The 27,448-nt window shown below is 46.2% G+C and overlaps 1 protein-coding gene across 2 annotated transcripts in view; it reads left to right on the top strand.

The window, feature by feature from the left end:
• Positions 1-27,448, top strand: part of LOC109860505 (semaphorin-2A) — a 289,634-nt gene that overhangs the window by 49,518 nt on the left and 212,668 nt on the right. Inside the window, exon 1 of one of the 2 annotated variants that reach the window (XM_020439633.1) lies at positions 25,975-25,992. The exons of the other annotated variant lie outside the window; for it this stretch is intronic. The gene's annotated coding sequence lies outside the window, so the exon portion shown is untranslated. Of the gene's footprint in view, positions 1-25,974; positions 25,993-27,448 lie in introns of those variants that run through there. 2 annotated transcript variants of the gene reach the window in all.

The raw sequence follows: 27,448 nt of genomic DNA on the forward strand, positions 1-27,448 counted from the left end.
TATATAGGAACTACTCTCTCTCTCCACCGTCGTCTTTCTCTGCCTCCGATTTCGTACTCCCTCCACGTCACGCCAGATTGGAAAGTGTGTTCCGTCGAGAATTCACTAGGAGCCCGGGATATCGTCCGTCGCGGCTCCTATACGCAGCTGGTCGACTAACTTTCGCAGAGAAAGAGGAGCGAGAGCGAGAGAGAAATATCGTGCGATGTCGGGAATACCTGTTGAAAGAAATCCTCGCTTCATTGGACCGATACTCGAAACTTCCTCTACGTTGCCCGGATTTTGTCGAGCTTGTATACTGTGTTATACTGCAAAAAGAAAAAAGAGAGAGAGAGAACGTATTTTCTCGATCTGCTTCTATCTCTCTGTCTGGTTTGTAGAATTTTGTAAAATGGGAGCCCTGTGTGAACTCGCTCGAATTTGTATACGTTCGAGAGATGCACGTGCGCTCGACTGTCGCGGCCGCTTTTCAATGTGCACGTTCCGCAAGAAGTGGGCAATCTTGCCGCGCGACTTCTCGTCGGCTCCTTTGTGCGGAAGGGAAATTTTCCGTCCGGATAAAGCGCTGTCAGACGAGTAACGGAGATCGCGGGAGTCGACATACTTACGTTCGCGCTGTCTCTGTCTGTCTGTCTGTCTATGTATGCATGTATGCGCGCGCGCGCGCACGTACGAACGTGTATGTATGCGCGTCTCGGCGGCTCGTAAAATCTGCAGCTTTTACTGCCGCGCGAGATTGAAGAATCAGGTTGTAAAGGACTGAATCCTCACGGATGAAGGCCGGAAATGGGATGAGGGGACAAGACGGAAAGGCGAAAGAGCGGAAAGAAAGAACGGATAAAGAAGAGAGAGTTAGCACTGTAGGACGAGAGGGATCGCCGACACGGTTTCATAGATTTAAACGCGCGCGCGCGCGCAGGGAGCGCTGAAGTATGAAATAAATATCTTAAGCCCGCCGCGAGATCCCTGTTTTAATTAAAACTCAATCATGCGTCCGATATTCCTGAGCGCGATTTTTCATGATCCAACCTTGGACGCGGGATAATTTATCTCGATAAAGAGAGAGAAAGAGAGAGAATTTCACCTTTACGTTTTTTTTCACGGTTTTTTCCCGGGCGTTATAAAATTAAAATATTTGCGTCTTGTGCGCGGCACGAGTCGGGGCGCTTCGAACAACGTTTCGAAATCACTACGTTCTTTGAAATCAGTTTCATCCACCGTGCGTCTTCTTTACGACGTCTCGCCGCCCTTCTTCGGCCTCTTTTTACTCTGTGTTTCCCCCCATCTCGTCGTCTATATATCTTCGGCGATTGTGTCTCTCTTCTAGCGCAGCGACATCGAGGATAAGAAAGAACGATGTTCCCCGACGACGACGACGACGACGCTCTACGCCAATCCTCGGGACCCGATCCTTATTGCCAGTTACTTCTACGCTCCGATTCCGGTAGTTGAGAAAGTTACGACGTTCCATTTGGCAGAAGCCGCGGTGACTCGCGTATTTCATCGTCGCCGCCGACGAATTCTGTTTCAATTTTCGTGTCTATCACCTCGCGAAGCGCGCTCGAAACTCTCACGTTTAAAATCATCTTGAGAACTCATCGTCGATAATAAGAGGCGTGCCCGCGAACACTTCCCTTCTCGCGAAGATTCAAGCGCGGGAATTCCGACCGAGAAAATTCGATAAATTTACCTCACGTGCTCATTTATCGAATTCAAGCGTTTTTCGAAAAATATCCAATGAAATATTCTCCCGAGATATAATGTGAACGAGTATGAACGTTATTATTATGAAAAAAATTCCGCGCATTTTTGAAACGCGCCGAGTGTCTCGGAAGTGCTGGTACGACACGATCCTGAAATATGTAACGCTCTCGGAACGTGTAATATATATTGCACTTATACATATATATATATATATATATATATATATACCAACTTGTCATTGCGAGAGAATATTTTGTTTAATATAATGCGTAATATAATTGACTAAACATCACAGAGCGGCGCTCGGTGCCCGCTGTCATCGTCAATGCTGACAACGCCGTCTGCCCTGGACAGGCTTGTGCCACTACGGCGCGTAACGTCAACCTCAACAACGGGACGGGACGAGAGAAGAGAGGAACAAACGAGGTAGAGTCGTGTCGCATTCGCTCGAAAGTTCTCGGTGTCAGACCTGGCATGCAAGCGTCAGTTGGTAGAGCCTTTTTTTTTTGGAGGGAGCGGGAGGTAACAGTCAGATGCAGACGCAAATCGAGCCTCCGATACACGAGCCGGTCGATGTTTTGTTCGCCGGCGACAGTTCGAGTAGCTCGCACGTGCCCGAGCGAGTTGAAAATTAGTGGGCGGGAGAGCCGTGGGACACGGGGGACAGTTCTGATGCCTCCTGGAGAATTTCCAGAATGAATTTTCGAGTCTCTCTCAGACACACGCGATACAGAGATATATAAACTCTGCTGCTGACTCTTTTGCGTTTTCAATTAACGGGGAGTTTATCAAGAGAAAGAGGAGAGAGAGAAAGAGAGAAAGCTGCGTAAGCAACGTACGTTCGCTCTTTTTAAACGTCTTACATTTCACATGTAATCAGAAATTTATATTGTTTTAAACATAAACTGTGTAAATTAGTTAGCTTGACATTATACGAAATGTTGATTCTTACGTTTAAAAATGACTGCGCGCGCGAGAGAAGCGTGGGTACATCGTTGAAATATAAGTACCATTTACGAGTGGAAAAGAAAGTTAATTGACGGCGACATTGCAACTGACAGCTGACATAATATATTCAGCGCGCTTGTAACGTTAACACAGCAGAACGCGAAGTGGAAGTCCGATGGATAGACACGTCGGTTTTTATAATAGTTAGCGTTATCGATTTGGATTATAATGGAGTGTGGAAGGAAATATTGCCCTGCGACCATAGCAAAGCCCTGTGTCCCGGTTTGAAAGGCAACACACACACACACACACACACACGTACGCGCGAACACACGTACGGAATGTACGTGTGTACATACACTCCTCGGTATGTTATTGCACCAGCACATGCGCCGTCGATGTACGCGTACGTATCGCTCGTATCGTCTTTCTAATGCACGATAGTCGTCGAACACGGTCTTTATGCGCGAACAAACGAAGATAATCTCGTTTTACGCACGGAGAGCCGCACTAATGAGGGGCGCCGTCCTTTGTCGTACTAATCAGGCGCCTCTCTTGCACATCTTCGTATCTCCCGCGTGTGTTTTTTAAACCGGCACACTTACAATGGGGATTATTCCCACTTGCAGAAAATGTGAATTTTATTGACCGGGTCTTTCGTCGTTGCGCGTTGTAAAGAATTGTTTAACTCACAATGGAAATGTTTACAATACCTACATATTCTCGCAAGTTGCACAGAAGCTTTCAATTACAGCAAGAATTTCGCATTCACCGGCTCTCCCACCGGCTGCGCACCACCACCGTGCGCGGAGATGCCGCGCGTTATCCGAGTGTTGCGTAATCTTTCACGTCAATAGCGCGTTTCTGCATTATTCCGGCATTCCCTTCGCATCCCTTTATTCTTCGACAAAAGAAACTCCGCTGATAACGAAATATCGTATAATAAACGAGCAAAATAATAAGGACGAACGCGAAGATATAATGTGTAATATAATAAGACAAAATATGTAGATTGGGCAAAGAGACCTTGCGGCGGAAGAACCTTTCTATGCGAGAGAATCTTCGGAGCATAACCTAACCTAACGTAACTAGTTCGCGGGTCTGAAGGGGAATGCGCTCGCGTGTATGTGTGTGTGCCTAACGAGCTACAGAACCTGAAGGGGATGAGCACGTGGGACGCGCAGTTGGGAGTGGGGAGGCGGGGGAATTATTAATCATGGCTGGGATTTCATAAAGCTCCGCTTAAGCTGCGCGCACAGTGCATCGTTTATTACCTGCTTCTCTCCATGGGGGCTTTGCACAGCTCGGAAATACACCGGTACGATCTGCTTTGAGGCTGCCTCTCGCCGCCCGAGCGAGTCTGTCTCTACGCGGTGCGATCTCGCCGCGAAACAACGTTGGCTGCGCGCGCGCGCGCGCGAGCGGTAAAACGTCGCTCCCGTGTCTTTCTCTCCGAAAATTGAAAGTCATCGCGCGAAGAGAACGCCGACTTTGTTCCCTCTTTCCATCCCGTGCGATTAAGCCAGGTACATCCCCGAAATATCGGGGAACTGGTTTACGAGAGCGGTTTAGACAGACAGCCAGAGGAGCGGAGTTGCCCCCGAGGCGAACTTTGAGGGCTTATTTCCGGAGACGTCGAGAGCCGTTTCTCCCCGTGTTCTCGTGTCTTTGCCGCGTCTCGAGAGAGTCTCAACGCGCGCGTTTCACTTCGATCGATGTAACGTCGTCATGCGAATTCGCCGCGCGCGATTCCTTTACCGGTCGGATATCGCGGCGACCTTCGTCGAGCGTGTACAGAAGTAATGCTTAACGACTTGTCTCGTCGAATACGAGTCGTTCGATATTCAGCGCTGTATTAAAAACCGTCGAAACGAGCGTCACATTGAATACGTCATCCTGTTACCGCTCTCATTTTTTTTCTTTTGCCCTTTTTCTTTTATTTACTGTCTTCCTTTTGATTCAATCGCGTCTTACTTTATTCTGTGTTCTCTCTTACCCCCGACTTTCTCGGTTGCCAGGAGAGTCTCTCCTGGATTGTGTTTCGGGGTGGTTTTTTTTAACAATAGGAATCTGCGCGGAACCAACACGTGCCTCGTACGACTGCGTGCACGTGACACGCAAGGGGTGCGATCAAGGAGGGTAGTTTTCCCTGTAAACTAAGTAGCGCGACCCGCCCGAATCGTGCGAGGGGTCAGCTTGAGGCGCACTAAGAAGGGATTATCCGAGACGGGCATTCGGTAATTGCTACTAGCAATTTACCGGGGTAAATCCCCATTAACCGCGTTGCCGAACCGAGCGGATGTGTTCTGGCGCGCGAGGCGGACTGCGTGAGACACATCCGCGCGTGTCAAGATAAATTTGCCTGTACGGAATTGGCATATGGGAGGTCTTGGCGCAACTTCAAGGATAACTTTTGACCGTATTGTTTGTGACAGGATGTCGGGGGAAGATGAAATATTTCGGATTTGTCGACAAAAGGCACTTTTCCTTACGAGGTTTCTGATATCGAATGTTATCGGTTTTATTTCGTTATTTTTCTCAATGAAATGAATATAAGTACACACGCGTAAAGAAAACAATATCTGAAAAGACTCCGAACGATGTTCCGTACAAGTTAATAACGCGTCGTACTATAAACGTCAGAATCACGTTTTGATTGAAACGTACAATTCCGATACTTCGATTCATCAGTTCGAGCATCAGCTGGTATATCGAACAAAAGCGGGGGATTCTGTGTCCCCCGACTCTCTCCGAAATACTTTTGTACAGGAGACTAATACGATAGGTAACGTGACGTTAAGTCGAATTCGCGCGGCTCGTATCCTCTACGACGCTCGAGGTAACTGCTTCTCAGAAACGTGAAGGTATCGGAGTTGGGTAGGCCGTCAGATTACGATCCATTCCCCTAACTCCCATTTGTCCCTCGGTGAGAAGCGTAGCGACGAATCTACGCGCGAAGAAGACCGCGCGGATTGACGGGCAGAAGGGATAGAGCACCAGAGCGGCTGGGACTTCAGGAGCGGTCTCTGCATCTGGGGAAATGTGCCGAGATTACGGATCCAATTCCAATAAAGTTTAGCACGTGAGCCGACTGACAGCGGGCCAATTATTATTTAACCGGCGCACCTTGCGTTCTCTCTCTTTCTCTCTCTCTCTCTCTCTCGTTGCTCTTACGCTCCTCCGAAGTTGGACCGTCTCGGAGAAGAGGACACTTTGGGTATTCGCGAGGATCTTTTGGGACGTGCCGCGAAAGAAAGTGCTTTCAACAAGCTCGATTTATATCTTTCGGAACGTTCGAGATGAAAATCTTCGTTGTGTCGCCGTCGGGAATATCGCAGCGAGTTCTTTGGAAGGTCCGGTCTTGATGCAATTAAAACATAATTTTATTTGATGCTAAAAACTTTTCGCGGGCCTTTGGCACGAAGTTCCCGGATAAAATTGATATACTCTTCGTTAAAGCGAACATAATTAATCCTCGGCGGGTAATTATTTCGAAAGTTCGTTAAGGGCAGCTCATACGTCGGCGGAATGTTCTTTTGATCATCCCTCTCTGGTAATAACAGCAAAGAACCAGGTGGGTTTTTAATCTTCCCTTTTTATAATAGCAGCGAGCCTTTAATTTAATCGATTTTCTCATTCTAGACACGGTTTGTTATTCGCATGACGTTTCTTACGTAAATTAATCTACACGTCAAAAAAAAAAACATATAGGTACACAAAGAAAGATTATTATGTTTAATTAATAAATAAATGTGATTATTATGTTTAAATGTGAAAATTTTCCCAAAAAATGAAAAAAAATCTAATATAAGCAAAAAACTTTAATTACTTATTTAAAATAATTCCGTTTTATATATTTGATTTATTATGACAAAAACTTCTTTCTTTTTTATATATTTAATTGTACGTCCTTGACTTAATTTATATATATCCAGTCATTATTTTTCTTTACACTGAAAATATCTGAAACGCTCGGGACGAAATGTATATTTGTTTAAATAAATACAAATATATTGCGCATCATTCACAACAAGAATTGCGTTGAAGAGGCTCAAGTGCCGGTTATTTAATTAGTTTTACAAAATAATTCTCGTAATTACTTTGAATTACATTATTGCGACGTGAAAGCTCTTTCTGTCTTTGATGTTTCGCCGGATTTTTTTTATTTTTTTTTATTGTACTCGAATTTTCCGCAGCGTATCGATCGCGTTACTTCTCGTGCTTGTGCGCGCGTTAATTAGCTACTCGCGCGCGTCGCATTAGCGGCTAATTGCCGTTCTTGAGTGCAACACAAATGAGGACACACTCGCCGTGCATGAACGGTGTCATAAAGGCGTTCTCGTTCTGTTAAAAACACAGTAGGTTTGCGGTTGGCATTAAATATTTACGGTTTCCTGCACGCGAAATTGCCGGTTTACCTAATCTCTCGGAACGAAATCTCTCCGAGAGACGCAGATCAAGCAAGTAGAATCGTCCGATCTTCTTCCCCCGCGATGTTAGTCTCTTCTCGCTCTCTCTTTCTTTCCCTGTCTGCCGCCTCTGTAATCGCGAGGAGTGCATCGTCTATTTGTAATGAAGCTCTTGGGCATTAAGTTAGTCGAGGGTAAACGCAAATACTTTACGTTCTTCCTCCGGATGTCGTGTTGCGTTGACGTTAACCGGATGCGCTCCGCCCACACTTGCAACCGAGAGAAACGAGAGAAATCGATTTTTCAAGGTGTCATATTTCTCGTATAAGGATTACATAATGAACTGTAGCACAATATTTCTCTTGGCGTACGTACGCGGATACACGTCTTGCATTGCAAGTGGAAAATTATTGCGGGAACGTAACGGTGCGTCACTTGTAATCTTGGTATTTTTTCACGTCGCATTTTGACGAGCCACGTTAATGCAAAACGTGTATATTGCAATTGTTCCCGCAAAATAACGTGCCGCAGAAACGTTATTTTTTTTGCGCGCTAATTCGACGTATGTTTGACCGATATTTAATGCTGCGACGAGTCGCCACGACGCGGTACACGCGAATACCGCGCATTGTATATATTAACCGATCAAATACAATATACAACGCGAACGTGGCACGTGATTTATACAGACAATTATTTATCAAAAGCTATAAATTTCTCGTTGAGCGTTTTTTGTTGTTTGTAACGTTGGATGCGACATTTCGATATTCTCAGATATAAATGATATCAATCAAAGATTTTGTACGTTTACAAATAAACTTCTTGCGTTGCGAGCAACGATAATCGATATAGTCTTGTTCGGGAAATGAAGACGCGCGTGGAGGAAGCGCGCGCCGGGCGAGTGGGAAACGAGGAAAAACCTGCAAAACACGCGACATACGGCGACGTGTATCGATTTGGGACGCGGAGTTGGCTCCCTGTTGCACGAAGACTAAATGACGGCATATTATTCCCCACTTACCCACCCGGTTACGTCGGTAAAGAATACGGGAACACGACGTGAAATCGCTCGCGTGCGGCATGAATCATCATTCATTTCGTGTTACCGGCGACGTCGACGTACGTACGTGTCGGTGCCGCGTGCACCTGCAACGTGCGCACGCGGGTGTGCGTGTGAGTCCATGCGAGCGCCGCAACGACGCCGGGCTGGTGGACGCCGGGCTTTTATCTCTCCAGAATCGGTTTACATGACCGCCATCTGATAAGTCAAGTCCGGGCACAGTGGGATACCCCTTATTTACTCCCTTTTCTCTATTTTGTCTTTCTCTCTTTCTCTCTTTCTTTCTTTCTTTCTCTCTCTCTCTCGTTCGTGTACTTACCCTTATATACGTTTGTCAGGACTACATCGAAGCGAGGCTGCGCGTGAGACGGACATAACGTGGGGAATTGTTTTATCGCGATTATCTTCAAAATACCTGCGCTATATTCCATACACGTGCATCGAAATTTTACGGTTCCCTTCTTTGTGTCTCTTGTGTTTAACATCATCTTGTACAAGATTTTATTTAGACAATTGTAATTAATTAAATGTAATAACAGTTGCAAAGTTTGAGAGATGCAAAATAGAATATAAGATAATAATATTAAATTAGATATTTTCTATCTTATTAGAATTATTCCACAACAGTAAAAATATAATATGAAAACATAATATGAAAAAAATCATTGCATTGCTTTTTTCACTAAGGTGAAAAAAGCTACACGCACAAGATGACACAATTTTTTTTTTCGTACAGTTGAAGAATTTTCGGAAAATCACGGTCGCCACGCGTGGGTCGTTCCAATGAATGTTCCCACGTTTTTGTAAATGCAGTTCCACACGTTACGCGGCAGTAATGCCGTTAAATTACGACGAGGAAGAGATCATACGAATGGGATAGGGCAAAAACGGCAAATCATGATATTTAAGTGGGCGATCGTTACCCGGTGATAGCGCTTAAGCCTCGTTCGCTGAGCGGGAAGTTCCCGTGTGTGTGTCAACCGCGCGGGGCACATCCTCGATAGATAGATCGTTGTCGAGGAAACTCCCACGCCGAGGACGCGCACTTTTTTACAGAGCTGCTTTTCTCGAAGGGTCCCGGTAGGATGTATTACGATGACAAAGTGGCGTGTCGTGCCGAGGGGGTTGGATGCAACCCTCGCGGGCGCGAGAGGTAGCGCGCGCGCGCGGAAGGGTTCGTCGATTATACGTGGCGAGGATATCAAACAAATTGAGTGCAGATCCACTCGCTCGCTTGCTCGTTCGTTTATAATGACATCAACGCGCCTGCCTGCGCGCGCGTGGATGCACTGTCATCGGCGCGTGTTTACGCGTGCGTGCGGCCGGCGCGTTTCACGCCATTTTGAAACGCGCGTATATGCAAGCGCGCGACTGAAAAACGTCGACGTGCAAAAACGATGTCATTAACGACGCGACGACACAATGGAACGAAACTCCATCGATGTGATTTCTCTCTGTCTCTCTCTTTCTCTCTCTCGCGCTCGCCATTCCTTTTTCTTCTTTCACACTCGTGTTGTTTTTTGTTCGCGGATATCTAAACGTATCGCGCCACGATGTGACGATGTATTGCGATGCATTGTCCTCTCTCAGTCGCGCGTTCGTATATCGTTATTCGATATGAAAAAAAATAAAAATAAAAAAAATAAAAAAAACTAGCAAAGCGCGCACACCGCGCTTGTATAATCCGACGTTTCTGGCGTACGATGAATCGTAATGTGCTCAGATATGAATCCTGTTGACACAACTGTAAACAACGATGGCAAACTGCAGCCGGTATTGCGGCGCGACTGTTCCCGCGTGTACCTCCGGGATTAATTAAACTGAACAAACTCGCGTTAAACGACGCGCGTCATTTATGGTGTTTTGTTTAATTTATCGGGGTGAAAAATTTTATCCGATGAAGTGACCGCGCGCTCTCTTGTTTAAAATATTTCACATCCTCGCTGTACATATTTGTGTTTCTGCGAAAATTAAATTCGTCTTAAAAACATCACGACGTTTGCAGAGTGCAATAATATATATTGAAGTTAAAAAAATCGTGTATATAAATCTTCAAACTCTGAACATACATCCCTCAACCTATTTGTACGGGTATTCGTTTGCCGTCAGTGCGACGAGCAATGGGGTTAGAGCAACGTTCAAGCCGCGTCTCTCTATTTCGGCAAACGTTGCGGAACGATGGGTTTCGACTGGTGGCCCGGCGAAACGGATTTTCGTATAGGCGGGCGTCGAAAGACCTTCCTCGGCGTCGCGACGACACCGCTCGCGAGCACCGATGATTAATGACCGCGTCTCTGATATATCGCTGTCATTTTTCACGCATAGATGGGATCCGTTGATATTCCCTTTGCCACGCACTCACACCGTGAAAGGGAGCGTCGCGCATTTTCCGGAGACGACGACGGAGCGCGTAGCAAAAACTCGACAACTGCATTATTATATGATGAAGAGGGGAACGCAAAAAGAGAAATATACACAGAGAGAAGAGGAATGGAAGATACTGCCGTTACGCGCTTTTGGCGCCGCGCAAAAAAATCGTAAGCTCGCGCTGACGTATCAATGTTATCGCCTCCGCGGCTCTTGCGAATCTTTCATCGCGCAACGTTTCTCGTCGTCGCAACGGCTGAGGATTTACGCGCGTCGACGACGCGCCCTCCCGGGTGAATTCGTTCTTGCTCGGCTCGGAGTACAGAGGATGGAACGTAAATACGTCGTCGGCGACGAGATATTCCGTTCGGATAAGGTCCGATGGTGTTCGCGCGAATTTCGGAGAATCGTGTCGCTCGTGCGAAGAATACGTGACGTACTCTCGCGACGTACGCCGCACTATCTCGCGCTACCGCTCGCAGAACGACTTTCGTCGCGAGCGCGTTCGACAACGATCGCAATTCTCGTACGAAATTCATATCGACATCGGAAATGTATGTGCGAATCGCACGCGCTCGTTTGTTCAGCTCGAGTAAAGTAGAACACGCCATAGTTTTTACTATTGTCGATGTATATATACATATCATGTTTAAGTTGAGTTTATTAGCTTATTCACAGACCAAAAAAAAAAAAAAAAAAAAAAATGTTTCTGCGAGAGCATAAAAACGTACGAGAAGAAAATGAAAAATAAATAAAAAATTATGCCACAGTCAGTTCATTTACAAATGCTGTAAAATTAAATGCAAACTGCGGAAGTGAATTTTTTTCTCGCACGTTTGCTCAAGTAATCGCGCGCGGAGAAATCCCGTCGAGAAAACGGGGGGGTAATTTCGGCTTGAATTTTCGCATACGCGGTATCATTCGAGGAGGGTGACGGCAAAGGGAAGGGGGAGATGCGCGGAATTGCATGCAACGATGCGAGTGGCAAGCTCAAAAACAAGTTTGCAACTTTGGCGAATCGGAGGTAGGGACGACTCTTGTCTCAGCGCGGTACGTGACTCGGCTCGCGGCGAATTATCAAACTGCGTCGTAATTGAATCTGACCGGTTTTTGGCCACGTAGATGCACGTTGCACAGGTCGCGGTTTATTCGCGTGCTACAGCTCCGTTTCCCACATGTGGGAGCATTAGTGCGAAAATTACAGACGGAAGCGCGCAAAGTGTTTCGCTCGCCGTTGCGGACTATCGCGTCTCTATTATTTTCGCACGAGGAGCAACGCACAATTACGAACGGCGTCATTGAATACGACGTATTCTCGCAATCGCGCGATTCGTCATTTACGGTAATATATCGCACGGCTGTTATGATGTTCTCTATATTATCTGCAATTTTATCGACATGCACGCGAAATTATCTTAAAGATCGTTTATTTTCCGATCGAATCGAAATCGCCGTAGGATATAGAGTCAATTATTCATAACGTTTATCGCATACATTAATATCGATCGGTAGATTATACGATAGATTATACAGTCTCTCACGGAGAGAGCCGCGCCGATGCTCTCGGCGATATTTGGAGCATAAGGAAAAGCGGAAATAACGTCGGCGAAATTCGGTTCGACCATGGAGTGGCCGCGGTGGGAGATCGAAGGTTAAAGGAGAGCCAGCTGGCGAAAGCTAGGCTCGGGAATATTAGGTTTATCGTTTCCACCGAGGGAGGGAATCGTTGAGACGGCACACAACGGTCGGGGAAAGAGCGAGAGAGATAGAGAAAGAGGAAGAGAAGGAAAGGGAGAGAGAAAGGACGGAAGGTGACGCTTTTCCATCGCCGCGAGATTGAATAATTCAAAAGCGTCTTGCCCAGCGATTTTCAAACGGCGAGCGGCGCCCACTTCCGCCTGCGGACGCAATCCCTGCTCTAATTCCGCGTCTCCGAATAAATGCATACTATTAACGTGGAGAGGCGGAACGGACGGGATGCAGAGGTACGCTTTTACCGCTATGAGGTAGTCGTGTGTCTCTTCTCCTCAACCTTACGTCGTCGTTCGGAAGAGATTTTCTCTCACTGATCTCTCAATATTCATCGACCGTACGACAACTCAAGCGGTGACAAATAAGAATCAAGAGCGAGACATTTTTCTTACGTATATTAGATCATATGCGCGCGTTAATTGTTTCGACGATATAGTAATTTTTACACGCGTTCTTCTTATCGCCCGTTCGACGACTCGGTCGTTTCGTTCGGTGACCGTCCAAGTTCCGTGCATCACGCGAAACGTCAATTCGCCGGGACGAAGAAAAATCGCTGATAAAAGTCCACGCGGGTCGTCGCGGAACTTCCACTTTGATTTTCCTCGCGCGCTCCTGTCATTTATTAAGATCGACGCTTTAAAAGCGGTCCGGGGCTCTCTCACGGCCGAGCCGAGAGCGTTTGCCATAAACCCGTCATCGAGGTTGTCACTTCCGGTCTCCGGGAGTGGCGTTAAAAGGACGCAGAGAGGCGCTCGCCGGGGCACGTCGCGAAGTCGGTCGACGTCTCAAAGTGATTTCAATGTGTCGTTAAAAGAGAGGAAGCGGGAGAGGAAGCGAAGAGTAGGGGAGAACGAGAAGAGAGAGAGAGAGAAGGCGAAGAAGAGGTGAGCACGGAAGGAAATATTCGAATGACGACGGCGACGTTTTGCGCATCGTGGTAATGGCGCCGTTCTATCACGATTACCGAGCCGCGATTCTGCATGCGACAAGGCGTCGTTACTCCTCCCTTCGGCTCTCCCGTTCTCCTTCTCTCTCTTTCCTCTTTCTCACCTTCGCCTTTCTAAGCTACTCTTCCGCAGGGCTCGACTGCCATCCTTCCGACGACAATCACCACCCTCGACCTGCACACCGCTCTCTTCCCCTCTTTGCCACCCCGCAGTCCCCGCGCCGCAGTCCCTTCATTTCGCGTTGCCACTTGACACTAGACGCTCTTCTGTCTAGTGGAGGTGGCTGCATCCGCAACGCTCAAAAACCTCCGACTCGCTTGTCGGCATAAATGCATGCATATGTATTCCGCGATTGCATGTGTATGAAATATGTGCTATGTGTGCTCAACACGCGAGTGTGCCCCAGACGTCTAGGTCACTCGCCTTTCTTAGCGTTAGTGATATTTTTCCTTCTTCAAAACCGGCTGAAAAGATCACGCTGTCTCTTTTACATCTCACCGAGAGAAGTTTTTCATAAGAATATCGTCTCTTTACCCACTTATTGTTTCGTCGCCAGAATAATCACGAGGTTAATTAATACGAGAAATTGGAACATACACACACACACACACACACACACACACACACACACACACACACACACATATACAATTGAAAAGGAATCGAGAAATGTTTGATGATGATTTTTATTTTCGAGAGATTTCTCTTTTGTGAAAAATCGTATGCGTTTTTACATAGAAAATTATTATCTCTACGGCGCTCTCGCGCGCGAACATATCGCATCTCACACAAGTCCGTACGCCGCGCAGCGCGGTCTCGCGCGTGAAAGGACGTTGATTGGATCATGGCGCGCACCTGCGACGGTCTCGCTATATTCCAAATTTCGCGTTTTCATCGCGGCGCCAAAGAGTTCGACGAGAAGGCAAAATAAAGGGAATTGAGGGAGGAAAAGGGCGGACGGTGCGGGAAATTACTCGCTCTGTCATTCGTTCGCGTCGCGCATCGAGCGAGAATTGCGCAATTAGCCAACGCGACGCTTCGCAATTATCATAATTACGCGATGTAATTGTATTACTCGTAATTTACTACGTGCACAGTGTCTAATCTCGCGAACGGTGGAGGGAAAATGTTTCAAATATGAAAACAGTTAGGTAGCGCGCGACAAAGGCGAAGACAAATTTCTCTCGTAAATTTTGCATTGTGCGCATCTTCAGGAAGAAACAACGCGCGCGCGCGCGCGAGCAAAGCGTTTCTGAATATAAAATTGCCGTCGTTCGCGCAGAATAAACGCGAACGTCTCGCAACAGAGGTGTCAAGATGGCACGCAAAGCACACGGATGTATATAATGCGACACGAAAGGTGCAGTCGCAAGCATGTACGTGAGAAATTTCTTTGTCCTGTAACACGAACTCAAAGTTAATTTTTCGGAAGTACGATATACAAGTGGAGAACAAGAACTGAAAGCTTGTATCGCGAAAAGAAATCGAGAAGAGAGATCGTAACGGTATTCGACAAATGTAGGAAAGAGCAGTGAAGAAGATTGGCGGACATCTCGTAGAGGAAAAGATCCTGGACTTGCACGGGAAAAGAAGATTATGTTATCGCACGGAAAGTTCATGAAACGTTGTCGAGCTGTTGGCAGATAGTTGACCGCGGTCGTTTCTTTATATTAGGCTCATAAAGGCAGCCAGCCGAGCACAGTGTATACGGCGCGGCGATTGCCACCGCATCTCTTCCCATTCTTCGCTTTTCCCTTACCGCGCATTTCCAGCGGTCGGCGAGGCGAAGCTTTTACCGACGATGGAGCAAACGGGAATGCGATTAATGGATCTCCACTTGCTAACGGAGTGATTTGTCGCGTGCGGAAGATTTACGGAGGATCGATCGCACCCGACGTCTGCGACACGTATCGTTTTTGCGCGAGACTCTGATTCATCCGTTATGTCGGTTTATTTATCGCAATCAAAGAAAGAAAATACAATTGTCTCGAACTTCTTGACGCACATTTAATAATAAATATTTAATCAAATCGGTTACGTCCAAGTCTAATATCTTCGATATTAGACATTTTAGAAATCTTCGTATTGACTGCAATTATTATTATTATTTTTTTTTTTTTGATTTTACACAAATACATCGTGAAACTTCAATATTAGTAGAAAACAAAAAACCATTGCTTTTGTTCTTCAGTTTCATGTTACATTATCATATCCGGACACAAAGGACAATCTGAGGATCTTTTAGGACCGAGTGCTCGCGGTTGAGAGATAAATGAGAAAAATGGGGAACAGGTTTTGTTTAAATAAACCTTGCACCTTTGTACGCGAAATGGGAAAATGTCCGAAGTAAGCCAGAGACGCGTGCTGACGCGGCGCGAGTGGCGCTCGAAGGCTCAGGCCTGTGTGTTGTCGACAAAGCAAAGGAGAAAGATAGAAGAGGAGAGGCAAGCGAGCGTGTAAAACGCGCCGACAAACCGGAGAGAGGGTACACGAACGTGAAAAAAGTGGGTATAGCTACGGGGTGCTCGGGTAGGGTGGCAAAATAGTGCGCTTTGTGCGACGAGTGAGACGCCAGTCTTTATGACGCTACTCGGCCATAACGACGCCCATTGCATTGTGCCCCATGTAAAGCAAACCCCCGCTCTCGCTGTTGCCGCAGACCCTGGGCTGTAAGGAGATCGGCCTTGGCACGGAGGCCAGAACTCGCGAGTGTCGCAGCTCTTGTGCTTTCTCTCTCTCTCTCTCTCTCTCTCTCTCTCTCTCTCTCTTCATCTTTCCATCTTCTTCTGCCTCGCGGCCGTCTTCCTTTCTTCGCTACATAATGCGCCGCGCGATAAAAGAAACGAATGTCAACCGCGGCCCTTTTAAACGCGTCGTCGACTCGGTCCTTCACCGCGTCGCTCTCTTTTCCCCCACTCTTCCCGAAAACGAGAGAAAGTTGGAGACGCGTCTGGGCGGAAACCGGTCGTTCCTCACCGCGATTGTTCCGCGACGACGTGGGATCTTCGAACCCTGAAGTTGGGGAAACGAATTGGGTGCACCACCACGCACGGAGGAATGTAAAAGGAAGACAGCTGTCTCCGTGAATCGACTTAATTGACGCTCTACGTGATCCTCGCGGAGCGTACTCGGTCCGTAAACACGTAGCACGGGGTAAAAACTTCGAATTATGAAATCACCACGTTTCGCGAAAGGAACACGTCCTCGTGATCCTACGCGATGCACCCGAATATTCTCGACTCTTGCTTTCCGGATTTTGCTTGCACAATCAAGTAAATCGAATTCGTATAATTTTTCGGTGGCGATATCTCGCTCGACTCTCGTCGCTTCTTTCATGGGATTAGGCGTCCGGTCTGGTAACGATGACCGAGAAAGGAACCGAAGCAAAAACGGTTGTCGATGTGAATCTCACCCACGGGATATGATTAGAAAGTAAATCAAAAAGTTTTCTCTCTCTTTCTCTCTCGAACGTAGATTCAGCAAATTACAAATTCGGAACATTTATTTCTACTCGGGAGATTCCGTAGCAACGGCTTCTGTTGTTTTAAAACGAATGTCAGGAAACTTTTGAGAACAATAATTGAATTCAACTTTGAAGAAGTTTTTCGATGTAGAATGCAAACGACGTCGGGGAGAGGGAAAGAGGAGGGCGGAAGGGGGAAGGGACATTATTACTTTTAGCCTTTCCATTCGATAGATTGGTACGTTCCAGAACTTGCTACCCGGCTCTCAAACGATGAGATGAGAGAGCGGGGATAACGGAAATAGGTCGAAAGACACCCCCGGCAGCGGGAGTTCTGGTTTTGATAGTTATGATTGCGACAGTGGCACGCCCTCCTTCTAGTCGGACGGGTTGTGCCGCCCGCTGAGTGCCATCCGTTTTCCTACGTTAATATCTCCGCCTGCAAACATCGCTCTCTCCCGCGCTTCTGTTACAAGCTTCATCTGTTAGGGAGTCTTTTGTGAACTACGCATTCAAATTTCCTCATTGTTACTCTTCATTAATCATTTTTTTTTCCCCCGTTAAAAGATAACATTATAAAAATATTTGGATCGAAGACCTCAAAGTCGACTTATTTATATAATATATATATAACCTCTTATAGGTACGTAAAAGGATAATGAAGTAACTTCGTTGCTCGAGAGAAGCGCGGAAGCCTCGTAAAAATCTTTGCTCGATCCCGTCGGGGAAACAGATTTTAAAAGAACGCTCTGCTTGCTCCTTTTCTCTCTCGCTCTCTTCCTCAAATTGCGCTGCGCAGTCGTTACACCTAACTCTTTTAAATGAACTCGTTCCACTCGTTTCCCTTTCCTTCTCATCGACCGCCATCGGATGATAATGTAGCCGGATGACGCACCGTGTTTTTAGGCGGGAGTTACTGCCGCTTCCGTGGCCGCCTGATTTACATTTATTGCGGCGTTTACGTAATGGCCGCCGCTACATCTTCCGTTATTCCAACTAATTATACTCCCATTCGAATGAAATACGATCCGGCGAGCGCTGAATGTTTCTGCGTGCGAAGTTGAGGGATTTGGTCAGCGGTCAATTTTCACGGCGCCATATCACCGCGCGCATCGACTATTCATTCGTTGCCTATATAATCGGAATTGTCATTATGCCATACACGTACACGCGCGAGGAGCGCGACATATCGCACGGTTGCACTCGCAGCGGGATGGAACGCGCGTGTGTACATCCATTCACATTTATCTCTTTTTGATTTTTTTTTGTGTATACCCGCGTGTACATCGTAAAAGATTCGATAAGACAATATCTAGTGATTTTTCATTTCGGCTTTTCATCGTTTCGTCCGCTGGACATGAGCGCGCAATTACCCGGATCCCATAACATCATTGCGGAAATAAGTCAATTTCTCATATCGGTCATTCAAGCGCACACGCGCGCGCGATTAATCATTTTTCTTGCAATTGGATTGGTCGACCGGTATTCGATATACATGATTTGTTATACGCGGCAAAGTTCAATTTCGAGATGATCGCATAAATTACGTCGTTATACACGGAATCGCGCGAGAGACGGGGCAGCGGGGGGAAGCGAATTTCATACCTGCGACAAACTCGCAGAGCGCTCGTAGTGCGATGCCGACCGACACACGTGGAGAATAATTCTCGCGGGTTACAGCTAATTGAGATTAGGTCAAGAGAGCGAGAAGCTTCAGTCTCCCGACGGAGACTTCGGGAGCTACGTAATCAGAACTACGGAATGATCTTATTCCGGGTGGAGAAGCCGCAGCTTCCTTCGGCGACCGAGAACTGTCGTCCGGATACGAGAGCGCGCGCTGCTTCAGCAGATCCCTTTCCCCACGGTTAATTGGCCTCGTTTGTTACGATTACACGAACGATACATTTTTTTTATCGTCATCCTTTGGTCGAAACGACCGTTGTCCTCTTTACCAGCCCGCGTTCTTGCGCTCCGGCCGTACATCTCTCGCTCGAATTTCTGTTTAATGTTCCGATAAAGAAAGATCGGTAGTCGCGACCTCCGTTCCCGGTAGATTATCTCGATCTATTGCGGATCCAAGTATCAGAAAGATTATTGATTTTTCGGTAAAGGTCATTGACCTTTCGGTAAAAGTATTGACCTTTCAGTAAAGGTCATTGACTTTTCGGTGAAAGTATTGATCTTTCGGTAAAGGTCATTGACCTTTTTGTTAATGGATATAGATATTGTCGCAAGCGATTTTTCGAAGAATTGGTAGATAGGAAGTAGATATTTTTTAATTTTTTTACATTTTAATTTTGAGACAGTAAATCACCAGAACTTTTATATAAACTATTGAGAACTCTTAGTCTCTTCAAAATAAAGCGGGAACTCTAATCAGAACTACAACAATTTAATGTTGGGGTGCCAACTTAACACACGCAAGTAGGTATGTGATTGCATTACAAAATTTTTATTGAGAATTACACAGTAAAACGATTACCTTACGCAGTTACGATTTACAAACAGATTAAATTTATAAATTTGTACTTATTGTATTTTTGTTTCTAAAAATATGTTCTACAATTATAAAATGTTCTGTCATGGAATTTCAGTTACGTAATTTACTTCGCGATTTTTAGCAAGATAAGCCAATGACAAGTTTGATATATCATTTCGAGTATTGCCGTTTATTTACTTGGATTGCTGTCGATTTTTTTTTGCCAATTGAGTGCCGGCGGCGTCGCGTTGAATCGAACAAAAGAGACGAACGTCGTCGCTGAAGCATGATGCTCGAAAGGGTCTGGCTAAAAATCGGCGCCGCGGAGCGGCAAAGCGGCCGCTCGAAACGCGTCGAATTTCCTCTTTCAATTTCGCAGGTACTATTCAATTTCCCGAGCTCGCGGCTAAGGAACGTTTGGATATTTCTCTCTTTTTTTCTATTCTCACCCGTCTTCTTTCTTTCTACCGTAACCCAGTGATTGCTGCTCGCAATCCCCGCGCGCTCTCTCCCTCTCCCTTCTGGTGCTCGAAGCAGAAGTGGCCGGGCTGACCCGAAGCGAGGAGAAATGGTCTTGCCACGAGTAACGTAGTTAGGCGAACGCGTGGCCAATGAGCCGTTTTGTCCCCGACCCCTCGCGGCTTATTTTTCATTCTTTCTCTCAACGAACGGAGCGCCCTTCGTTTCTTTTCGTCGTCTTTGTTTCTCTTTTCGTTCCTGCAACCCCATTCCGCGCCCCATTGTTCTCTTCGTCCTTCACCGAACTTCCTGTCCTCAAGCCCGATTACCGACGAGATTTTTCTTTCCACGATTTTCTTAAATCAAGTGGAGAGCGCTTTCGAGATTCTTTCGGCCGACGGAGGGATTAGATGCGTGTACGCCGCGTACTATCATTTCAAGTTTCTCCGTTCTGAGAGAGTAAGATTTCTTATTTTTTCGTCGATTGCGAATTAGCACAAATAAAAGAAGATTCCGCACAAATTTATTTTTTTCATTACATAAAAAAGTCGCTTTTTCGCAACTTAATTTGAGTGCGTGTGGGGTTTTGAGATCAAGTCGAGAGAGAAAGTCCCTCAGCCATTTGGTATTTTCGTCTCAAATAGATCGCTCTCTCATGCCGGAGCGCTAATTGATTAAGATTTCTTCGCGGAAACCGGATGGGAGAACCTGGGCGCACTAATGAAATTAACGCTCGTCTACCTGGCCGCGATCGATACAGGCCTTTAATCAGTCCCTTCGACCCGTCCTTCGACTCTCGTCGTCGGTTTTCCGGCGGATCGACGTTTGGAGTGCACCGAAGCCGAAAAGTTCTTTCCCGACTAGTACGCACCGGAGGAAAGAGAGAGAAAGAGAAAGAGAGAGAGGCTTTTCAGAGAGACGCCACGAGGGCGCGACGCTCGGCAAAGTAAAGTAAATAATGATTAGGGCGATTTGTATTTTTACGTCGTGCCTGATTTCTGTTGGGTAAATATTGCGAGTTTTCTTAAGACCGTGCTCTTCTGTTCCCTCACTTCCCTCCCTGTGCTTTCCTCTTTGCTCGGCCCGATTCGCTTACCCTTCGGCGTCGGACTTCTACAAGGAAAAGCGTATCTCCTTCTGGATAGACGTTTGGCGATGGAAGAGAATCACAGATTTCTGTATATACGTTTTCCGCGTGTAGCTGCCGTTCTCCTTAATCCCGCCTCGCAGAATCTTCAATGCGATTTAAAATTATTACTATCCAACGTGCGCTAGTAGGAACTTGATATTTTTGCAGCTCAAGGCGAATCTCTGTTCTTTGTATTTGCGATTATTCTCAGAGTGCGTTTATTCTTTGACGCGACGCGGGACCGAACAAAAATTGATTTTAATTTTACGGGGACATGAGGATTTGTTCAAGAAAAATACTCACAGTGAAAGAGAAGAATCGATAACGTCAATGAAGTTCTTTCGCGAGACAATTCGTGAAACGTTTCGCGACACTGGAACAAAAGTCACCGGTGTACGTTTCAAATCTAGTCGTTTCGACATTCGTCCGTACGAAAAATAAAAGAGAGAGAGAGAGAGAGATGGAGGAGGAGGAGGAGGAGGAACACATTTATCGAGCCCACTCTCGGACGGCATTGTGCGATATCGCGAGCCGATAGGTGCATTTTTTTTTGTTTTTTGTTTTTTGTTTTTCGTTTTTTTTTTTTAATCGAACGATTTCGGCTTACACGTTTGTAAAATCGCCGATGAAACGATCTATAGGCGCGATACTTCAACGTCGTTGAAGTGGAAACAGTTGTAGCACGTCGAGTAGGCACGTTTCCGTATACACCGCGATGAAACCAATGGAATGGCGGATACGCTTCGGTCGTTTGCATTTTCCCCTGTGTTTGTGCTCTGTCACGGCTCATACGAGAAAAAAAAATGTTTACCATATAGACCCATCGATATATACAGTATATAGAATGTAATATATCTACCTCCTGTCAGAGAATTCTCTATACATTATTGTTATTATAATATTTGACATTATTGCAATGAGAATATAACAAAAAGGCATACGTAATTGTACATTATTTTGTTATTCTCATTGCTCAGATTCGATTATTCCGAGCATGAGTTTCCAACTTTAATTCTCATTTTACATTTTCGCGATATGTTTCTTTCCTTGCTTCTCGCAAAACTTTTGACATTTCGTAACTTCTCATCGGTCTGTACAGCGAGTCATCCTCTTTGATAGATTTTCTTCGTTCCTCATTATAACTCGTTAAAATTTCATTCACGGCGAACAGCGCTCGGAGGAGGCGGCGGCGGCGGCGGCGCGACGTCCATTTGCGCCCGTCGTATTTCGCACTCGGAAACGCGCGATCCTCCTTTATCCGAAGTTCCGAGTGGGATATCGCGCGGCGTGAACTTCTCTCGGGCTACAAATTAGGTGCTAAATGGCGCGAAACGGTTCGTTGCAGTACTCAGGAGGATATTGCCGCGATGTATCGCATTACCGGGACGCGATTCTACTTCGGGTCGTATCGTTGGCAACGGCGGCGATGGTGCGGGATGCTGCTGCAGGAGCACCGCCGCCACCGCCGTCTGGATGGCAGAGAAGAGAAGAAGAAGAAGAAGAAGAAAAAGAAAAAGAAGAAGAAAAAGAAAGAAAGAGAAGAACTACCGGGATGGGAAAGCTGGTAGAGATCGCGGAATTACGAACGCTTGTCGGCCGAGTTTCGTCGCCGGCGCGTTAACGGCTAACTCGAAGCTACGTTAAATTAAACAGAGGGGGAGATAAGTTTGGACGTGTCGCTAACTTTACTTCTCTCTCGAAATCTCCTCGTTTCTCCTCGCTCTCTTCTCTCTTTGGTATCAAGGTATTCTTCCTTTCTCGCGCTCACGCCATTACAATCCGGTAACGCTTTCACGAGCAATTTCGAAGCGCTCCTTGCTTTTCGGCGTGGCTCCCCCTATAAATGCCGCCACCGCCACCGCCGCTGCCGCTGCCGCCGCCGCCGCCGCGCTGTCTGGCCGCGGGATTCGCTGCTGTCAGCAGGAATTAATTTTACAATCGCTCTGTTACCCGAAGAAGAATAGCGCGCGCGCGCACACGAGCTATTCGTTTCCGTTTGTAAATTAAAACTCCATTTGTGAATGCCGACCGCGTGTTCAATACTTCGCGCGCGTCTCATTTTGCAAAAAAATAATAAACGCTGTGCGAATGTTCTGAAATTTAATATCTCGCCAAGCGCCATAGACGTTCATCGCGACCTATTGTGTGTGTATGTGTGTGCGTACGCGTCCATTTGACACTGTCGGCTTTGTTTAGGGTTATCTCGCGCGTGAGATTACTCATCCCCCTGGAAAAAAAGCCCCGTAAATGCATTCGCGGCGTATAAGAGTCAGGTGAAGATATTCACCGACGCGGCTTATGCGACATTTTACATGGGGAACTCCCAGACAGTCGGGATGCTCTCTCGCAAAGAAGGAGTAATCGGGAGGCTGGGAAGAGACTCCGTATTTTATCTAAATGATGTCAAAGGGGAACCGCCGCGCGCGTTTGGAGTCGGGTCGGGTCGCGACCCCCCTCAGTATACACCAGCCTCTTTCTGTCTCCATCGTCGCGCTCTTTATTCCGTCTTCTCCATCTCTCCGTCATTCCACCCTCGTGTGCGCGCGACCTTTCTCTCCTCTCTCTCTCTTTCTATCTCTCTTTTACTATCTATGTCTATCTTTCTCTCTCTCTCTTTTGCTCCATCGGACGAAACGAGCGACGTTTCAAACTCGCGGATTCGCGCAGGAAACTCCCTTTGCGAGTATTATTCCCGTACTCCACTCGCGTTTCTTCTGTCGCGTAATGCTCCGCCGCGATGCGTCCTTACATTTAAGGACGAAAACGTCGATACGGTCTTGTTTCTCCGCTGGCTCTTTTCTACATAAATTCGCCGTTCCCCAACCTTTTGTCCTCTTCTTTGTCCTCGTCGTGCTCCGTCGATTACACGAGTCGAAGAAGGAAGCACAGTCCGCAATCCGTGTGCGTTGGTAGTGAAGAAGGGACAGGTGTGTGCATGTGTGTGTGTGTCGAGTGGAGACGGCATTGCTAATGGAGGTGCGATGTAGGTGTCCCGTAAAATTTTATAACTATAAAACCGTCCCGCATGTCCTGCCTCTCTCTGTTCTCCGCTTTCTCTCGTTTTCCTCTTCCGTTACGGTGGCGTCTCGTGCCACCCGCACTTCCTGCGTAACGTTCCCTAATATAAACGCGAGAAACTAATGAAGAGACCGTAACTAAATTATCATAAAAGTCCGCGCGGTAGACGCTTCTGATTTAATTTTATAAAGTTAATTTTAATTAATGCTTATATTAAAAAAAAAAAAAAAAAAAATCCCAAATAGTCGGATTATTGGAGGACGCGTTAATTCGCGCTAACGATTATTGCGCGCAATCTAGTTTAATTACCTTCTTTTTCGCGTTTTCCTCGTCGATAAAACTGTTTCATAAAAGTGGCCTGGAGATATTCAACGCGCTTGGTCTTTGTTCTTTTTTTTTTTTTTTGTTTTTTTTGTTTTTTGCCCTCCTTCTGGAAGAATAATACGCGTGCTTAACTTATGAAAACCAGAACGCGCGCGCGTACTCTCCCGCGCTGTCCCTGCGGGACGGTCTTAATCAGGTGAGTGCACGCGATAGCTTTTCCTCATTCACGAGGGCCGACTCGTCAATCTCACCGAACGTTTGCTTGTTTGTTTGTTTGTTAAATACGCCACTTAGCCGTCAAGTCGAGCGTGGCTGAATGTTTGTTTTACTTTCGAGCACACTCGCAGATGATTATTCATCCTTTCGCTTTTATGCCGCGCCCTTCTTCCCGTGGCTGCATACCCCGGACGAGAAATAATGACGGGGGTTACCCTATTGACTACGGGCGCTCTTCGCGACCCTGTCCTCTCTTCGGCCCTCACGAAGAATAAACTGCGAAAAGGACTCCGTCTTTCTCTCACATGCGAAGCGAGTCCCGCTGTGCTCTCGCATTCAATCCGAATGCACTCGTCTTTTTTCCGCGCGCTGTGTGCTTCCTGCTCCTCCTCCCTCCTTCGTTCTACCATTTTAGTTCGGCCGTTACTTTTCCCTCTCAACGGCGAATATTCTGGCGACACCGTAGAGCCGCGGAGCAACGTTAATAATGATAAGAGTGCCGGAATTGTAAGAAAAAAAAAAAAAAAAAAAATATACGTTACCGCGCTGTTCTTTCTTCACGCGAGAATTCCAACGGAAGGTTTTTTGCCAACTTCGAAAGTGCGGATCTCAAAAGAACCGGAGAAACACGGTATTTTATTTTCGCGGCGCAACACGCATAAATATTTCATGCCGCTTCCGTGACTTGCAACAACACACGCTGTACATTAAGAAGAACCTGATACATATTAATACATATTGCATGTATATACATGCATCTCATCGTTTTTCCTGAGATGTATCGAAATACCTACGTCGCGCGATGGTAAGTGTCGGTCTTGATGGTCGAAGGATCGAGTTAATCTGTCTTTGTCATTATGAGAGAACGTGCGAGAGATTCGCTTTGAGTGACGGAAGTTTACCGTGGAAATAGGTAACGTAACACGTCGGTGACGTGTCCGAGACTGAGAGAAAGAGAGAAAGTTACATGGTGCCTCCATTGCTGCGGCTTAATTTCGGAAACAAGGCGGAGCCTTTCGACGCGAGATCGAGCGAGAGACGGTTATGGACAGCGGTGATAATGAGGATGAGAAATGTTTGCGCTCTGCTACCCTAAAACCTGAAAGGGTTCTTTTGTAGAGCAGACAGAACCTATATATATATACATATATATTTTGCTTTTGGAAAGAACCATATTCATCCTCTTCTTCGCGTATCTTCGTGCGATTTATCGTCGCTAAACCTTGGTCTTTACCCATGAGCTCTTCGAAACCTTGTTCGGGTCCGGTTCGGTTCTCTCTTTCTCTCTCTGCGTCCAAATATACCCCGAGATTAAATCGACAGACGCACACACGATAACCCGGCTTGTTCCGTCCATTCTGACGATCGATTGACGAGGATTGTAACTAACAGAGCGCACGCATATATGCCTTCCAGGCAGGTGATCTGTCCAGGCAGTGTGAAACGCCGCTTCTGTCTCTCTCTCTCTCTTTGTAAGGGAGCATTGTTGCGTATCATCGAGCACGCGATTGTATAGCATGTAATATGCAACACAGCGAATCCGATATATCTCTCGCTGCTATTTATTCATGTCTGCATTTCCTTTGTTGCAGGTGGTGAGTAGACGAGAATCATACGCGTGATTAAGTCCAACACCTCGGCGACGTTAAAGTGGTTGGACGCACGTACGAAGGAAAATCGGATTCACCTTGCTTTATGTTGGAAATCAGCTACGTAGGTAAATTAGCCGGTTCGCTTGAGTAATCAGAAATTAAATTTAAGCAGGATAAATTTTTTTACTTCCCATGGGGATAAAAAAATTGACCTCCGTGTCGCCAGGAGCGACAGTTTCTTGCAAACTTTGGCTCCTATATCTTCCGCGATATCCAATTAGAGCCCGGGAATATTTTACAACCTCAGATTGGGAATTTTTTTCACGAAAAAGATAAACGGTTGACAAATCGCAAAAAGTTGTAACGGTATATTGTTGGGCTTTGAGGATTTCGCAATTTAGCGTCGCGAGTTTTTCTTTTGACAAAAAATTTCATCAAGTGTGTATCGATTTCACGATTAATATCTAAGGGATTTATCACCTGAACGACATGCGCAGCAGGTCTCTCGATAATAATCTCCCCAAGCGCGATCGATTACAGTCCAGATTACTCAGGTGCCCGGTGCATTGATCAAAGCGGGATTCACATCGGGTACTCTAATTGGCACGTGCGCGCTTTGCCGGGAATTTGATTTGCTTTCCGTTTGCCAGAGATCCGCAGATTGACCTCCGCGATATTGCGATCTGTGTACTTGAACAGGCTCAAAGAAGATGCGAAGCAAGCAAACGTAAGTCGGAATACTCACCAGACGATCATATGAATATATCCACACACATTCGAGGATTGCGATGAGACTTATACACTTTGTGATTCGCCCGAAATAACCTCTCGGGGATATACGCGAATATAACGCATCTAACGCGTAATTTATCATCCATGAGATGAAACAGAGTTTCATATTTCAATTTTGATTATTTGAACCTTTTGATATAAGCATCGCACAGTATTGTATTGTTTTGCGCGTTAATTGTTGAAAAACGCGATGGATTTTTTTTTGTAATTGCAATTTTTTTTTGTATGTTAATATCAAGTGTCTTATCAATCGCGAAAGCGAAACAAAATATTCACGCAAATATATATTTTTTAAATAGGTCGAATTTATTCAGAGAACGAGCAAATAGAGTAGTTAGATACGAGCGCTTCGGTCAATCACAGGCACTTAAAAATCAATTCACTCGAGTTCTATTGAAATCTCGCTAATAGTCTCCACTTTAAATCCGTCATATGCGCCATTTATCGGGGCCATTTTCGGAAAGTTGACGCGCGATGAAAAAACAGGAGGCCATTATCGCCAACATGTCGCAGGTAAATCTATGAGGCGCGGAGATTATCGAAGATTTTAAGCGCGCGCTTGTGCTTGGGATAAAGGGAACGGAAGAAAAACCAAAATCGATAATCACGAGTAAATTGGCTGCTGTCTCGCGATCCCTTAGTCAAGGACCTGTCGACTTCATCGGACTTGAGCGGCGCGGCGCGTCACAGCGCTTTCACGAGAGAGAGAGAGAGAGAGAGAGAGAGAAAGGGGGAGGGATAAGCCATCAGTGTCAGTTTCAGAGATCCGAAATCGCTCGACAGTTACGT

The sequence above is a fragment of the Pseudomyrmex gracilis genome, unplaced genomic scaffold (assembly GCF_002006095.1).
Source record: "Pseudomyrmex gracilis isolate BER0280 unplaced genomic scaffold, ASM200609v1 scaffold_8, whole genome shotgun sequence".
In the NCBI taxonomy this organism is placed as follows: Eukaryota; Metazoa; Arthropoda; class Insecta; order Hymenoptera; family Formicidae; genus Pseudomyrmex; species Pseudomyrmex gracilis.